The following is a 17,853-nucleotide window of genomic DNA, read 5'->3' on the forward strand; positions in this document are numbered from 1 at the left end:
GTTGCTAAGTCACGTTCAACTCTTTGCGACCCCATGGAACACAGCACGCCAGGCCTCCCTGTCCATCACTAACTCCTGGAACTTGCTCAGACTCATGTCCATCAAGTCGGTGATGCCATCCAACCATCTCATCCTCTGCCGTCCCCTTCTCCTCCTGCCTTCACTCTTTCCCAGTATCAGGGTCTTTTCCAATGAGTCAGGTCTTTGCATCAGGTGGCCAAAGTATTGAAGCTTCAGCTTCAGCATCAGTCCCTCCAATGAATATTTAGGACTGATTTCCTTTAGGATTGACTGGTTTGATCTCCTTGCAGTCCAAGGGACTCTCAAGAGTCTTCTCCAACACCACAGTTCAAAAGCATCAATTCTTCTGCACCCAGCCTTCTTTAAGGTTCAACTGTCACATCTATATATAACTACTGGAAAAACCATTGCTTTGACTATACAGACCTTTGTTGGCAAAGTAATGTCTTTGCTTTTTAATATGCTGTCTAGGTTGGTCATAGCTTTTCTTCCAAGGAGCAAGTGTCTTTTAATTTCATGGCTGCAGTCACCATCTGCAGTGATTTTGAGGCCCCCCAAAATAAAGTCTGTCATTGTTTCCATTGTTTCCCCATGTATTTGCCACCAAGTGATGGGACCGGGTGCCACAATCTTAGTTTTTTGAATGTTCAAGCCAGCTTTTTCACTCTCCTCTTTCACTTTCATCAAGAGGCTCTTTAGTTCTTCTTCACTTTCTGCCACGAGCGTGATGTCCTCTGCATATCTGAGGTTACTGATATTTCTCCCGGCAGTCTTGATTCCAGCTTGTGCTTCATCCAGCCTGGCATGTCGCATGACGTACTCTGCATGTAAGTTAAATAAGCAGGATGACAATACACAGCCTTGATGTACTCCTTTCCCAATTTGGAACCAGTCCATTGTTCCATGTCTAATTCTAACTGTTGCTTCTTGACCTGCATGCAGGTTTCTCGGGTTCCCCCTTGATGATGTGGTTACAAGGACTACAGCTGGGGGTGGGTCCTGAGATGACAGACAGAAAGTGCCCAAGGCAGTGACACACACTTTCACCATCAAGTTTGCCTGGCTAACAGCAGGAACTCTACTGTTAGTCTGCAGAACACCTTCAGGTTTAGCTGTGCATCATGGGCAGAACACAACTGGGACCACGATGGATGTCACCAATGAGTGGCTGATTTAGAGGATTACATAGCTGCCAGCCCTGAGGTGTCATGATCGTACCTTATTACTTGGTCTTTTCATCCCTATTTGCACTTAGCACTCTGGTTTGTTCCACACTATTTTTTTTTCTCTCTCCATCTTTACCATATCCTGCATATTGCTGATTTATCTGCAGGTGAATTTCTGCCATGTCCCACAAGCTACTTGTGACCCGTGCTCTAGAATGAACACTTCCTATGAATTTTGCTTATATTTCATTGTCTACTGCCTTGCTTACCATCACACTTCTTATGAGTTTCATCCATCCGTTTCTTTTTCCTGTCTTCTGGGACATGATTCAGTATTCTCAAATAACACAGCACACACATATTGTATGTTTACTAAATGCTAAGCATCATGCTAGGCAGCCTTCTAGTTAGTGGAAAGACACAATCAGTCCACACAGACATATGGAATGGGACAAATGCCAGGCAGCTGGCGCAGGGGAAGGTTGGAGAGATCTGCTGTCCCAAGAACCTGAGATGAGCAGTCAGGGAGAGCTTCCCAGAGGAGGTGGCACTTGAGCTGAGATTTGCAAGGAGAGCTCCATAGTCCTGAGGTTTCTGAAATTCCTGAAAAATAAACATCAAGATCTATTGCTTTCCCTCAACCCACTTTTGAATCATATCTAGCGTGTTTTCCCTGTGACTTTCCAAGGGAACACTAACCTGTTCTAGTCCCCCAAATGCGCAAATGTTATGTTTTACACAACAATAAGAACGAAACACACCTATTGGCAAAAGACACCGCAGAAAAGTGTTTAGGCTTATAAATGGTTCTAACTGGGATCAACAGCCTATAATTAGACTTTAACAATCCAAGAGAGGAGTAATGTGCACCCTGCAGGACAGATTGGCGTCTTTTTCTTTAGTTCTGCAGGTTTGGTGGGTAGATTGGCCCCCGACGTGCCTCCTACAATAACTGTCCCACCGAGGTAAACATGTCACAAACAAGAACAATGAGATCACCAATAATATAACACTAATACTATAAACAAAAGGAACGCCACCTTCGGCTCTGGTGGAATGAAAAACACAATGTGGACCAACTAACAGGGCTATTTAAAAAACAAATTACTCACGGCCAAGCTTCTTAGCTCTCCAAACGCAATTTTCTGGGAACCTCGGTACAAGAAGTTTTTCCTGAAAGGGACCTGCCTCCGCTGCTTTCTGGATAGCGCTTGCTTACAGATCTGAGGCCTCAGACAAAGAAGAAAATGCCCCACACAGACCCACCTTGATGCTTATTCTCATTTATTTCCCCCCAAATTGAGACATTTCTAGGGTCACAGGTTACTGTAAATGGAGAGTCTGTAAGCACATCCTCGTCAGTGACATTTTCCAGAAACCTCAGGCTTTTCCCAAGTGCCAAAGCCCTCTGATCACAGGCCACACTTCCTTGATAAGGACTGTTTCCCATATTCTCTTAAAGAATGTTTAAGTGGATAACAGGATATTAGTTGTAGTGCATCTTTTAAGACATTATTTGGTCTGTCCCTTTCATTTTGAAAACAGGGCAACCGGCTCCAGGTGCAGACTGGAGGACATGACAGGCCTTGCTGAGAAGAAAACACAATGTATCCTTACGCAAATAAATGAGGATCAAGCAAGATGCCTGGCTGGTTTCACCCCGGGTATTGCAGTTTGCCCTCATTCCATGAATCAACTCACTGGGCCAAGGGATGAGTAGCCAGAGTCCTCAACTAACTTCCATGTGATTTGACAGGAAGGACAGAGGCAAAGCCCACTGTCTAGAAAAGGAATGTGTGCGATTATAATGGATGACTGGTAGTTGTAGTAGAAGGGATGTTACATTGGATAGGACCTTTGAATCAACTCAAAGCTGACCTAAGAAATGAAAGGCCTTTATTGGACCACATAACAAAAAAGTCTAGAAAAATACTCATTTCAGACATAGTTATCTCCAGAGACCAATGGTATCACACTCTCTGTTTCTTGGGTCCCTCATGGTGACAAGATTGTGGCCACATACTCCAAGCCTGCATCCTACCAGGTTTGAGTACTGTGAGAGAGAGAGTGCCCGCCCCTTAATGATCACAGCAGCAGTCTCAGTGCTTCTGACTGGGCCACGTGCTCATGCCTTAGCCAATCACTTGGGCCCGGAGAAAGCAAGGCTTGAAGTGCTCAAGTCTGAATTGCATTTCCTTTCTGGACACAGGGGAAACGTCATTCTGAATGTGAGAGACAGGGGTCACTCCTAGAAAAATCGAGGCATCAGAAGGAAGCAGACAGCGTGATGGATAGCAAAACCTAAGGCATCCACCATAGATGTGAGATTGAACACAGGTATTCCTGAGAGCATCAGCCTTCTAGTGCAGCACCAGGCTCTGTGGGTTCTGGAATCCAGGTACTTACCCAGAGAGTCTTGCAAGTTCAAGCACAGCTCCTTGATCAATATAAAGTATCTCAGATTAGCATTATCTCCTCCATGAGGTAAGCTTGTAAAATTAATACTTCGACTTCAGGACTTCCACTTCTACAGATTTGTAATGTGGTTCCTGATTCACCATACTTTTGGATGCTGGCAAGCCTCAGTTTCCTCATCTGTCTAATGGGGATAATACAGTGACAGTGAAAGCATTTTGCAAACCATAAAATCCCATTCAGAGGACATGAGGGTGGCTAGGAAAGTCGGGATTCCATGGCTACAAAGCCCATAGCATGGATGTTCCAGGCCTTTTCAGATGAGGGGCAAGCTGATGTGTGGGTGAACACTGTGGTTAAGGGCTCCATTCATCTCTGAACCAAAACCCTGGGTACACTGTCTCAAAGAGAGTCTAGGTTTTTGACCATGTGCAAGAAAGAAAAGGAACTCAAATGCCCTCTTTATTCACAGAGCCCTAGAGGGCGAGAGTGTCACATCTCAGGTGTGAGTCGTGAATATCACCTGAGGCCTGGGGGAAGGAATGAGACCCAGGACAGTAGCAGCCCCCTGCTGATCCTGTCACCTAACTTGGCAGGCACACAGAAGGTGCTTCTTGGGGAGCACGTGCTGGGGCAGGCCAGGGGGGTGCTGGGGTGAACCTAGACTGGTGGTGACAGTTACCTCTCAGCCTTCCAGGAGAAACCCAGGCGACATCTGTCCTTGGACGCCTTTCCAGATGTCTCCAGAAGCAGTTGCCACTCTTCTGTCCATGGAATTCTCCAGGCAAGAATACTAGAGTGGATAGCCATTCCCTTCTACAGGGCATCTTCCCGACTCGGGGATCGAACCTGGGTCTCTTGCATTGCATGCAGATTCTTTACCATCTGAGCCTTGAAGCTCAGGGAAGCTTCACGGGGTAGTCATGCACCCCTCTAATGTCTTCTGAGAGCAGGAAGAGTGCATCTGATCATGTTGATAAACCCACTTCCCTGTTGGCCTATGGCCTCCTTCAAGTGTGGCACTCACAACAGCAATCTCTGCTGAACCCCCAAACTTGAGTGTCAGGGCCATTTCCCTCTGCCGCCCCCCCACCCCTCGCTGCCCTTCTGGTTGCCCCTTATGTTCTTTCTGCACGATAACCACAGGTGCATGGGCCAATGGGAGCATCAGTCCTTCTCACAGTTCTGTCTCCAGACACATTTTTAAAAAGGGAACCTTCTGCAGGTGCAAAATAATCTTGAGGAAAAAAAAAAAGCAGGTGCGCATCCTCATGTGTTAATACGGATGATAACCTTATGAACACCAACTATTCTAATCAACAAGCGATCTCAGGTGGGGTTTGTCGTGCTGTTGGATGTGCCCGCTCCATCTCCTCCCTGGGGAGTCTCCTCACGTCTTCCTGGAAGCAGAACACCACACTGCCGTGTCCCCATCCCAGCCGAGAGGCGGACCTGCAGTAAAAAAGGAGGCACGTGGAATCAAGTCGCTGGAAGCCATGTCTACTTTAGCTCCAAGGCCTGGCTAACACAGTCTGTCACATTAGTGTTATCCTATGTTCCTGGGAGTAGCTTGGTAAAGAGGGCCCCTGAGGGGTGGGGCTGGCACTCCTGTAGCTGTTGGAGACAGGACCTGGGCTTGATTCTGGTTGGGAGAGCAGTTCCGGAGGCTCTGAATCCAGACAGGGAGAAGGCTGGCATCTGATCCTCTGGACAGTGCACTCCAGCGGAGTATCAGGGCAGGACTTGTGCTTTGGGGATCCTTTGTGTCTGGAATATTCTTGGGAAACCCATGGGGGAGGGCAACTGCTCTGTAAAGTCTACAGATCCAGATTCACTTTGCAGTGTGTGCCTGTCATAAATTCATAGTGAAGTAAAACCATTAGAGGGTTTTCACTGGTCCTTGGGACTTGCTGAGAGCAGAGAGGAGCATTTTCCCCTCTTCCTTCATAAACGCCGAGAAAGCAAAATTCAGACTTGTTCTTGGAGCGCCCTCTGGTGGCAATTACAAAAAAATCCAGCTCTGAGGGTTGTATTTTTTTGGCAGGACGTGGGGGTGGGGGTGGGGATGCTTCCCTGAGAGCTCAGTTGGTAAAGAATCCACGTATAACGCAGGAGACCCCGGTTTGATTCCTGGGTCAGGAAGATCCGCTGGAGGAGGGATAGGCTACCCATTCCAGTATTCTTGGGCTTCCCTGGTGGCTTAGCTGGTAAAGAATCCGCCTGCAATGCGGGAGACCTGGGTTCAATCTATGGGTTGGGAAGATCCCCTGGAGAAGGGAAAGGCTACCCACTCCAGTATTCTGGCCTGGAGAATTCCATGGACTATATAGAGTTAGACATGAGTGGCTCCAAAATCACTGCAGATGGTGACTGCAGCCATGAAATTAAGACACTTGCTCCTTGGAAGAGAAGCTATGACCAACCTAGACAGTGTACTAAAAGGCAGAGACATTACTTTGCCAACAAAGATCCGAATAGTCAAAGCTATGGTTTTTCCAGTAGTCATGTATGGATGTGAGACTTGGACCATAAAGAAGACTGAATGCCGAAGAACTGAGGCTTTTGAACTGTGGTGTTGGATAAGATTCTTGAGCCCCTTGGACTGCAAGATCAAACCAGTCAATCCAAAAGGAAATCAGTCCTGAATATCCATTGGAAGGACTGATGCTGAAGCTGAAACTCCAGTACTTTGGCCATCTGATGTGAATAGCCAACTCACTAGAAAAGACCCTGTTGCTGGCAAAGATTGAAGGTAGGAGGAGAAGCGGATGACAGAGGATGAGATGGTTGGATGGCATCACTGACTCACAGGACATGAGTTTGAGCAAGCTCCGGGAGTTGGTGAAGGATAGGGAAGCCTGGCGTGCTGCAGTCCATGGGGTCGCAGAGTTGGACACAGCTGAGCCACTGAACAATATCACATGGCACAGAGGGGCTTCCTGAGGCCTCAGCGGGTAAAAAAAATCCGACTGCAAACAGGAGGTGCAGGAGACGCAAGTTCCATCCCTGGGTCAGGAAGACTCCCTGGAGAAGAAAATGACAACCCACTCCACTATTCTTGCGGGGATAATTCCATGGACAGAGGAACCTGGTGAGCTATAGTCCATGGGGTCGCAAAGAGTTGGACGTGACTGAGTCCAGTGGCACAGAGGTGACCTGAGTTTTCAGTAAGAAGCTATAGGAGGAACGGTCCTCTACACTTCCAGTGGCATGGCAAAAAGTCCACCATTCCCTTCTGTAAGGGGCTGCCATTCGGAGCCTGAGGAGTTGAAATTCCTCTGGATGTCTGGTCCTGTTGATGTGCATGTATCCTGGCGTGAAGGATTCTTGCAGGGAACTTGGAAAGCTGCTCTGGACAGCTTTGGTGCTCGTCTTCTCATTTGTGCATGCTAAGTCACTTCAGTCATGTCCAACTCTTTGCGACCCCGTGGACTGTAGCTCACCAGGCTCCTCTGTCCATGGGATTCTCCAGGCAAGAATACTGGAGTTTTCCTCCTCCAGGGGATCTCCCTGATCCAGGAATCAAACTGGAGTCTCATGTCTCCTGCATTGGCAGTCAGGTCCCTATCCCTCGAGCTTCCTATATTGGTCCCCATTTCCCCAGCAGATCAGCAGTTTCTCCAGTGCTGAAATGGCATCTTAATCACCCGTGAAGGACGCCTCCCTCCCTCCAGCATCTAGTAGGGGACTTTGCCGATGGGAGGACTTCCTGGGAGATGCTGGAGCCTGGGCCGGTCACGAGGTGAACTGCTGTGTGCCTCTGAGGCCGATGCTGAGTGACCGAGCGCCTCAGCTGCTTGCCTGCCCTGTGCGGGCTGCGATCTCATGGGTCTTGACAGACAGTGGTGGCTTTGACAGCTCGTTAGCCCCGTGTGGACGCTCGTCCCCAGTCGCTGCTCTTGGACCGCCAGCTCTGATTCCGAGAGCTGGGCTTTTCAGCTAATGCTTTTGCCCCGGGAGATGGGGGCCGCGGGCAGCACGGTGGGAGTTTTAAGGCAGACCGTGGCGTTGGAAGAGACTTGCTGCAAGAAATCAGTGAAAAGTGCTCCTGCCAACGCGCAGACTCGACTTGCTCTGAAAGCTCAAGAAAAGGCTGAGGAAAGCTTGAGAGCAGGAGGCCGTGGCACCAAGAGCCTCAGAAAACACTAGACCTGGGTTCCAGGCCTGACTCTGTGGCTCTGGGCTGCTCATGCAACCCAGTTTCTACTGGGTTTCTAGAAACCCAGTTTCCTTATATAAACTCAATAGAACATGTTTTCCAAAGATTCTTTTCCAGATCCAATATTGTTTTCAACAAACCTACTATATATTTTTATTAAAAAAAAAAAACACCAAACAACCAAGGTTTATTTTTCACTCTTAGTCTGTGATCATCACAGTTTGGCTGGGAATACCATTCTGTGCCTTCATCCTTCCAAGCTATTAGAACAACCACTCTCTATGCATGCTGTCGCTAAGTCAAGTCTGACTCTTTGTGACCCCATGGACTATAGCTCGCCAGGTTCCTCTGTCCATGGGATTTTCTAGGCAAGAACACCGGAGTGAATTGCCATTTCCTTCTCTAGGAGATCTTCCCGACCCAGGGATTGAACACAAGTCTCCTGCATTGGCAGGTAGATTCTTTACCACTGCACCGCCTAGGAAGCCCTATGCTATGTATTTTTCAATAGCTGATAATGTTTTCAGTGACCTGGGGATATTTGCTACCACTTTCAAAGATGAAAACTGGAATCTGCAGCTCAGGAATTCTAACTTGTCTTTCTCTTAACAGGTGGGGCATTTCCTGAACACCACTGCCCCCTTGTGGCAGTGAATCTAATCTTGTAGGGTGGTAAAGACAATTTGTAAAGCCTTACAAACTTGAATTGGGTGGATGTCTCAGGTGAAGCTAGTGGTAAAGAATCCGCCTGACAATCAGGTAGATGTAAGAGATGTGAGTTTGATCCCTGAATCAGGAAGATCCCCTGGAGTAGGAAATGACAACCTGCTCCAGTATTCCTGCCTGGAAAATTCCATGGACAGAGAAGCCAGAAAGACTACATTCCTTGGACTTGCAAAGAGTCAGACAAGATTGAGCAACTGAGCATGCCCACGAGCACACACACAAATAGACACACAAACTTGGATTAATAAAGGGGGGTGGATATTGTCCCCCAAACTTTACTCATCCCTGGAAGGAACACATACTTGTAACTAGATGAGGTGCTTAGGTCTTTCATCCCCTTAATGACTGACTTTACTTCAAGATGGTAATTTAGAGGCAATTGTTAAGTGGATTTACAGCCAGATTATTTAAATCCATTCATAAGTCGATTTGCAGATTAAGTTTTGCAAGCTTCTGAGACCTGGTACACTCCTGTTTCACAGTGGATTCATTGAAAAGAGAAATGACACTAAGCCCTGGTAAACACTTGTAGTTATTAAGCATCTCATTTGTATGAAGACAACTTTTACTTTCTCTTGGAGTAAGATTTTTTTATTGCTGATTAGTCGCTACGTTGTGTCCGGCTCTTTTGTGACCTCATGGACTGTAGCCTGACAGGCTCCTCTGTCCATGGCAAGAATACTGGAGTGGGGTTGCCATTTCCTTCTCCAGGAGATCTTCCGGACCCAAGCGTCAAACCCGCGTCTCTTGCATTGTGGGTGGATTCTTTACTGTTGAGCCACCAGGGAAGCCTTGAGATAAGGTTTACATAACATAAAATCAGCCATTTTTGCAAATGAAGTATAGTTCATTAACATTATTGTATTAGTTACTGTGTACAATAAAGTGATTCACACATGTATATTCTTTTTCATATTCTTCTCCATTATAGTTTATAAAATCAATCATTTTAATGTGAACAATTCAGTGACATTCGGTACGTACACAACATTATGTGCATATTATGTTATGTGAATGTGCTAGTTCCAAAACACTTTCATCATCTCAAAAGAAAACTCCTGTACCTATGCAGTTAGTCCCCACTTCTCTGGTACCTGGAAACCGCCAATTCATTTTCTGTCTGTATGTGTTTACCTTACTCTAGTAAATGAAATGGAATCGTACAATATTTGTCCTTCTGTATCTGGCTTCTTTCACCTAGTGTGAGGTTTTTGAGGTTCATACAAGTTGTAGCATGTAACACAATTCCATTCCTTTAAGTGGCTGAATGATGTTCTATTACATATGGTACCACTCATCCACCGATGGCCATTTGGTTGTTCCCACCTTGTGGCTATTGTGAATAGTGCCCCTATGAGCATCCGTGTGCATGTATGTGTTTGAGTCCCTATTCTCAATTATTTGGGGTATGTATCTAGGAGTGGACTTTCTAGGTCATATAATAATTCTGTGTTTAATTTCTTGATGAACCGGGTCTTCAGGTAGAAGACATGTTCTAGCATCTAACAATTCCTGCCACCTGCTCATCTGTTCTCCTGCATCTGTTGCAGGTTTGCCAGCTGGCTGGCATGGCTTGGCTTGGGTGGGAGTGAGGGGGTTCTGGTTGGCTCTGTGTGTCTGGAACAAATAGCTCTCAGAGATGCTCTTCTTACCATGCATAGCAGAAGCCTAACCCATCCATGCAAACACATTAAAAAGCCTTTTATGGCATCATAGCTGCTGCCTTTTCATTGTCTAAAGTTGCATAGCCAAGCTCAGCTTTAATGGAGAAGGGATGTAACTGTGGGAGGCATTCTAAAGTCACAGGGCAGAGGGTGTGGCTAAATTGTGGTATTAGAGGCACAGAGTAAGGAACGGGAGAAATTACCCTCCTCAACGTCTCTGATAAGATTTGTTTCTTTTTGTACTGGGGTGATTTTCAATACTTAACTTACTTTTTCTACATCATATTTACATTGTATCAAGGACATTCATGGTCTTGATGCAAATGTGTTTGCACTGTGGGATGTTTATAGCCAACCACAGCTGTGGAGCATCCTGATTGCTGGAAACGCCTCTGGGGAAGCTGGGCTTGCTCTGGGTGGAAACCTCCAGCCTCCTTTAAGATGGGCCTCTTAAGGAATGTGCATCAAAAAGTCACATCAATTATTCACCTCCAGGAACATTCTCAGAAATGAACAGTAGGCTGCAGAAATCACCAGCAGGGTATTCATGCTTTTCAGTGTTTGGACCTCTGTTCACCTTCTGAAACACGGGGCATTTCTAAACTATTAAAAATTCAGATTTCAGAATAGAATGACTCTACAGTGCGCTGAGATGTCAAGGCGACCCTGAGTTTCCTTTTCTACTTCTTCTGCAGGGTTAGGGAAATGAGCGTGTAGGAGCATCTTGTTCGTGGGAGATGCCACAGGCCCCTCTGTGATGTGACTTCAAGGCTGCAGAAAGGGTCTATCCTCTGTTCAGAAAGGTCTTTGCTACCTGTCTGCCAAGATAGCAGAAATTCATTCCCCTGGCAGTTCAGTGGTTAAGACGTTGCCCTTCCAATGCAGGGAGTGCAGGTTCGATCCTTGGTGTGAAGTGAAAGTCTCTCAGTCGTGTCCGACTCTTTGTGACCCCATGGACTATATAGTTCATGGAATTCTCCAGCCCATAATACTGGAGTGGGTAGCTATTCCATTTTCCAGGGGATCTTCCCAACCCAGGGATCAAACCCAGGTCTCCCGCTTGGAAGGCAGGATCTGAGCCACAAGGGAAGCCCTCAATCCCTGGCTGGGGAACTAAGATTCCACATGCCACATGGTGTGGCCCAAAAAATACCTAAAACAAACACATTAAAAACCATTCTGAGGGCTTTGCCTCTTTGGAAGACTCCTTTCAGAATGCAAAACCACAGGAGGGAAGGGAAGGAAAATTAACATTTATCAGACATCTAAAATGTGGATGCATCCTCACCCACAAGATAGACATGCTTTGCAGATTGCTTTATTAGTTTTTCCTTTTAAATAATGAATACCTCACAGAAATATGTAATACTGGGAAAGTTTTTTAAAAAAGGAAGAGTCTCTGCATTCCAGCCCTCAGAGATAATCTCTGGCAATGGTGCGGTGTATAACTCTCCAGGATTTTCTTTATGCTCTATATACTAACATGTATTTGCATCTCACTTGACCCGTCAGCAGGCTTCCCTGGTAGCTCAGCTGGTAAAGAATCTACCTGCAATGCAGGAGCCCCAGTTCGATTCCTGGGTCAGGAAGATCCCCTGGAGGAGGGATGGGCTATCCACTCCAGTATTCTGGGCTTCCCTTGTGTCTCAGACAGTAAAAAATATGCCTGCAATGTGGGATCCCTGGGTTGGGAAGATCCACTGGAGAAAGGAATGGCTACCCACTCCATCTATCTCCTACATCGGCTATAACATTTTGCATTTCCACCAGCAACAGGTGAGAGTTCTTGTTGCTCACCAGCATTTGGTGTTGGCAGTTGTTCCAGATTTTGGCCATTCTAAGAGATGTGTAGTTGTATGCCATTGTTATTTTTAATTTGCACTTCCCTAATGATGTATGATTGCATACTTGCATTCATGGTCAGTCGTGTCCGACTCTTTGTGACCCCTCAGACTGTAGCCCACCAGGCTCCTTTGTCCATGGAATTTCCCAGGCAAGAGTACTAGAGCGGGTTGTCATTTCCTACTCCAGGGGATCTTCCGGACCCAGGGATCAAACTTGCATCTCTTGTGTCTTCTGCTTTGGGAGGAGGATTGTTTACCACTAAGCCACCAGGGAAGCTTTTTCTTGTTAAAAATTAAAAATGTTTAATTTTCCAGCTTTATTAGATGTAGTTGACATATAACACTGGGTAAGTTTAAGGTACACAGCATGTTGATTTGATGCTCATATAATACATTGCAAAGTGAGGTTGTTCTTCTTCTTGAGTTTTGAGAGCTCTTTATATATTTTAGATAAATTGTTTATCAGGCATTTCTTTTGCAAATATCTCCTCTCACTCTGTGTCTTGTCTTCTCATTTTCAGTTAGCTTTAAATTTCATATTGTTAAATTTTAAATTCTAGAATATCTTCTTGATGGTCTTTTAGAGATTCTCTGTTAACATTACTCATTCATCCATTTGTCAACCTTTGCTCTTATTTTCTTTATCGTGTTAGTTATAGTTATGTTAAAGTACTTATCTCCTTATTCTAACATCTGGATCACATGTGGGTCCACCTTTGTTTTTTTTCCCCACTTGATTAAGTTCACAATTTCCTGTCAATATGTCTATTGTGTTTTTTTGGGGGGGTGCTGAACAGGCAGAATGAAAAGGGTGGGAACCTCCATACCTCAACGTTCTGTGCTGTGTGCTAAGTCGCTCAGTCATGACTGAGTCCTTGAGACCCCATGGACTGTAGCCCACCAGGCTCCTCTGTTCACGGGGATTCTCCAGGCGAGAATGCTGGAGTGGGTTGCCATGCCCTCCTCCAGGAGATCTTCCCAACCCAGGGATCGAACCCAGGTTTCCTGCATTGCAGGTGGATTCTTTACTGACTGAGCCACTAGGGAACATCCTAAAATAATAAAAATCACAAAAACCCGCAACAAAAAAGCAAAATCCCCAAATAAGAACATTATCCCTTGAATTTACACAGTGCTTTAGACTCGGGTTTGATCCCTGGGTTGGGAAGATCCCCTGGAGGAGTAAATGGTAACCCACTCCAGTATTCTTGCCTAGAAAATCCCATGGAGAGAGGAACCTGGAGGACTATAGCCTATGGGATCACAAAGGTATGACTGAAGCAACTTAGCAAACTTAGAGTTCCCAAAGCACTTTCAAAACTGTTTATCTTTTGACTTTTCTCATTCTTCCCTCACCAACCAGGATAATTAATTGCAGGTGGTAATAAGAAGTCATCTCCATATGGAGGTTTTATGAAAGCGCCTGTCAAAGACTCAGATTCGTGTGTTGCCATCCACAGGAGGGGTGACTTAGCCACAGTCTCAGGATATCTTGCCCCCTGAGTGTGGTTGTGGTCAATTCTGTGTTCCTAATCAATCCCCGCCCCCTTCCTCCTGGGCAGTTGCCACCTGCTAGATGCTTTGCTTACATCTTCTGGATGACCTGGTGGCTCAGTGTGAGGAAGTCCTCATCAACTGAATGTCAGTAGAAGTGATGTGTGCAATTTCCATCTCACTGACGTTAAAAAAATAGTTCTCATCCTGACTTCCCCTTTCCCTCCCCTTGAGATAGGACGGGGATGAGCCTAAGAGTCTAGTGTTTTGGTTTTTTTTTAAATGAAGTGATCAGCGAAGAATCAAAGGTATTTTTAAATTTATTTTTGGCTGTGCTGGGTCTTTGTTGCTGAGTGGGCTCTTCTCTAGTTGTGGCAAGTGGATGCTACTCTCTAGTTATGACATACAGGCTTCTCATTGTGGTGGCTTCTCTCGTTTCAGAGCACAGGCTCTATCTAGGGAGCATGGGCTTCAGTAGGGTGGTCACGTAGGCTCAGTAGTTGGGGCTCCTGGGCTTTGGAGCACAGGTTCAATAGCTGTGATGCATGGGCTTAGTTGCTCTGCAGCACGTGGGATCTTCCCGGATCAGGGATTGAACCTATGTCTCCTGCACTGGCAAGCAGATTCTTTACCACTGAGCCACCAGGCGAGCCCAAGAGTCTAGTTTTAAGCATGCAGCTTGGGTTGATGACTTAGGGCAGTGCTTCTCAAACTTTAATGTGCTTTAGCATCACTTGAGGGGCTTGATCACAACGCTGGGTCCCACCCCAGAGTTCTGAATTCAGTAGGTCTGGGATGGGGCTCAAGAACTTCTATTTCCTATAAGTCCCCAAACAATGGTCATGCCGCTTGTCTAAGGGCCACATTTTGAAAACTACTGCCCTGGGATATGATGGGGCAACAAGATGGAAAGACTCTGGTGCTTAATGACTGTGAGGCAGGAGATAGATGTGCCCCAGCCTGAGCAGCTGGAGTTTGTCCCCTGTGGACAGTTATTCCAAGATGAAGAGGAGGAGCCCTCCTCTTCAGAGGAGCCCTGCCCAGATAAGAGACCACATTTCTCTCATTCTCAAGGTCATGGAAACCTTCCCAACTACATCTGTGCAGAAAGGCTCCTCGGGGAGCAAAAGGGAGGGGGTGTCACCTCACAGTAAGTGATGTCAACCTGCCCATGGATCTCTTCACTAGAATCCATCTTGGCCAAGACATACACATGTACACATGGGGGGACCCTGAGATAAATTAAGAACAAGCTCAGAACCAGGCAAAGCAAGATAACTGGCCAAAGGAAACCTGGAAGAAATGCCCACATGTAAGTGATTCAAACTACCAGTGGACACAACTCTCTCTCTGAGTCCACCCGTGTATCCATCCACATGTATTCCTTTCCCTCCTAATAAACATTTAACTTGTCTCATGACTTTGTCTATGTGGAAATTTATTTCTACAAAGTTGTCGGGCCAGGGCGTTGTCACTGGTCACTGGTCTGTGGCTGGGATTCAGAGCTCTCACTGCCTCAGCCTAACTTCAGTCTCTGTCTGGGAACTGAAATCCTGCTTCAAGCTGCTGCAGGCCAAGGCCGCCTGAGATCAACTGGATAAAGTGGAGCTGCTCCAACAATAAGGAGCTCCTGCTTCCAGACTGTTATGTAAGAGGTCAGTATACGTCCATTTCTTTTAAGCCACTATATATATTTTTTCGTCCTCTCATTAAAGCAACTTTGCCTTTATTCCCATCTAGGACATAGGGTGATGGCCAAGAAGGGAACAGTGGACTCCAGGCAGGTGTTTGGTCAATGATGTCCTTAAGGTTTAATTTCCTCTCTGGGCCTGTGACTTCTTAATCATCCTTTTCCCATAGGCCCTGCCATGTGGAGTGCAGGTCATATGTCCCTATTTCCATGCCAAAGCCTTACAAGTTGATTGTAACATAGCAGTTTGATTTTAGGGACCAATGCCATGTTTAATGTAGAAGTGTAATCGGCTTCTCATTATTTCTATAAGAACTGGTGGGTTCTTTGTGATTGAGAAGCACACTCCCTGACTGCTCATCCTTTCTTAAGAGTGAGAAATCGGGACTTCCCTGGTGATTCAGTGGTTAAGATTTTACCTCCCAATGCAGGGGGTGCAGGTTCGATCCCTGGTTGGGGGGCTAAGGTCCCGCATGCCTCTCCACCAAGAAACCAAAACATAAAACAGAAACAATTAAAAAAAAGAAAAGAGTGAGAAATAGACACATGCACACAGAGACACACACACAGGGAGAGAACCCTGAGGCCATGTTTCTCTCCAGGGCAGCCTGTGGTAGGAGAACGCACAATGGCCAGCGAGGTGCGGCTGCACCTTGGGCTGGGACTGGGTCTGGCCAACGAGCCGGAGCTCACTTACTGTCAGTTTGGGGCCGATCCCAGGGTCCTTCTCTAGCCAGCAGTCTGTCTACCTCTGGAAGGCCCACAGCATCGTGATACTCATCACGAAGGGTGATGAGCACACAGGCTCTGTTATCCTCTACACTGTTCTAGACCTTTGGACTATGTCTTCTGGAAAGACTTACAAAGAGAAGTACAAATATGCTTTTTGACCTCTGCCATCTAACATTTTCAACCATTAACATTGCCCCCAAACACATTAAATAGCACTCAGAATGCACCACATAATAAATAACAAATGACTTATGCATTCTCATCTTCAGATGTTGATTCCTGACTTGAGTAAAGAGTGATGGGAGCACCCTAAGGCAGTATTCAAAAACAATGGCCAGGAGTGAAATACTGTGTTCAAGGACTGGGGGGTTTGACAGAGTTTGGTGTCAAGCCTCCCCACATTGTTCTATGGGTTTATGCAACTGCTATCAAAATCCCAGTGAGGTTTTCTATAGACATAGGTAAGATAATTCAAAAGCTTACATAGAAGGGCCTTTTTTGCCTTCTTTTTAAATTGAAGTATAGGGCCTCCATGGTGCCTCAGTGGTAAAGAATCTGCCTGCCAGTGGAGACATGGATTTGATCCCTGGTCTGGAGAGATCCCACATGCCAAAGAGCAACTAAACCTATACGCCACAACTGCTGAGTCTGTGCTCTAGAGCCCACAACAAGAGAAGCCACTACAATGAAGGGTAGCCTCTGTTCCCCACAACTAGAGAAAAGTCCATGCAGCAGTGAAGACCCAGCACAGCCAAAAATAAATACATAAATAAAAAGGACATTCTAATTTAAAAAATTGAAGTAAAAAAAATTGAAGCATAAGTTGATTTACAATTTTGTGTTATGTTCACATGTACAGTAAAATGATTCAGTTATATATACATATATATTCAGATTCTTTTCTCTTGTAGGTTATTACAAGATATTGAGTATTGCTCCTTGTGCTATACAGTATGTCTTTGAAGTAGAAAGGCCTTAAAATAGCTGAAACAATCTTGAAAAAGAAGAGAAGGTAGGAGGAATCATTATACCTGATGTGAAGGTGTTCACACTGCAGGGGCAGGGAGAATACGGGTAGTAACGGGGGGTGGGGGGACCACTTCGTATCGGTGTCTGTGAATGGACAAACACAAGCAAGTTTGACCTGGAAAGGCTCAAACCTTTCAGGAACGAGGATTTGGGTCATGCCAATGGGAAATCCACTGAAAGCAGCAAAAGAGGTGGCAGAGGGCAAGGAGAATTTAGAATGAGTAGTGAAATAAGGAGGCTACGAATATCAGTTGCTGTCCTGAGTCCAGCCACAGCGGAAGCTGTGCTTGTCCTGCTAAGCTCCCTTCCTAGGTTTGCCTTCGGGGGATCAATGGAACTTCCTAGTAACTATCTAAACTTAGTAGTAGCCTTAGTTGCTTAGTCATGTCCAATTCTTTGTGATCCCATGGACTGTAGCCCACCTGGCTCCTTTATCCATGGAATTCTCCAGGTAAGAATACTGGAGTGGGCTGCCATTCCCTTCTCCAGGGTATCTTTCTGATCCAGAGATCGAACTTGGGTCTCCCGTATTGTGGGCAGATTTTTTACTGTCTGAGCCACTAGGGAAACCCAACTTATACTTATCCTTATATTTATCATCCTTCCCCTATGTTTTAAAATGCCTGGGTTGTTGCACTTGTACACCATCCCAGCTCACCACTGACAAAAGCTGAACAATTGCATGGCGATCTTGACAAGAACTTTCTGCACACCATCTCCTTACCAATGGGTATTGAGCCATCCTGCTCTCTCAGATTACCCCTGGTGCCTGCTACTGCAGACTGTATCCCTTGTGAAGCAGACACAGATAGAGTAAGGCATGCAAAAGCTCTATTTATTAGCAAGTAAAGGAGAAGGGAGGAGGATGGACCCTGCATATTCATTAGAAGGACTGATGCTGAAGCTCCAATAC

The sequence above is a fragment of the Dama dama genome, chromosome 15, assembly GCF_033118175.1.
Source record: "Dama dama isolate Ldn47 chromosome 15, ASM3311817v1, whole genome shotgun sequence".
In the NCBI taxonomy this organism is placed as follows: domain Eukaryota; kingdom Metazoa; phylum Chordata; class Mammalia; order Artiodactyla; family Cervidae; genus Dama; species Dama dama.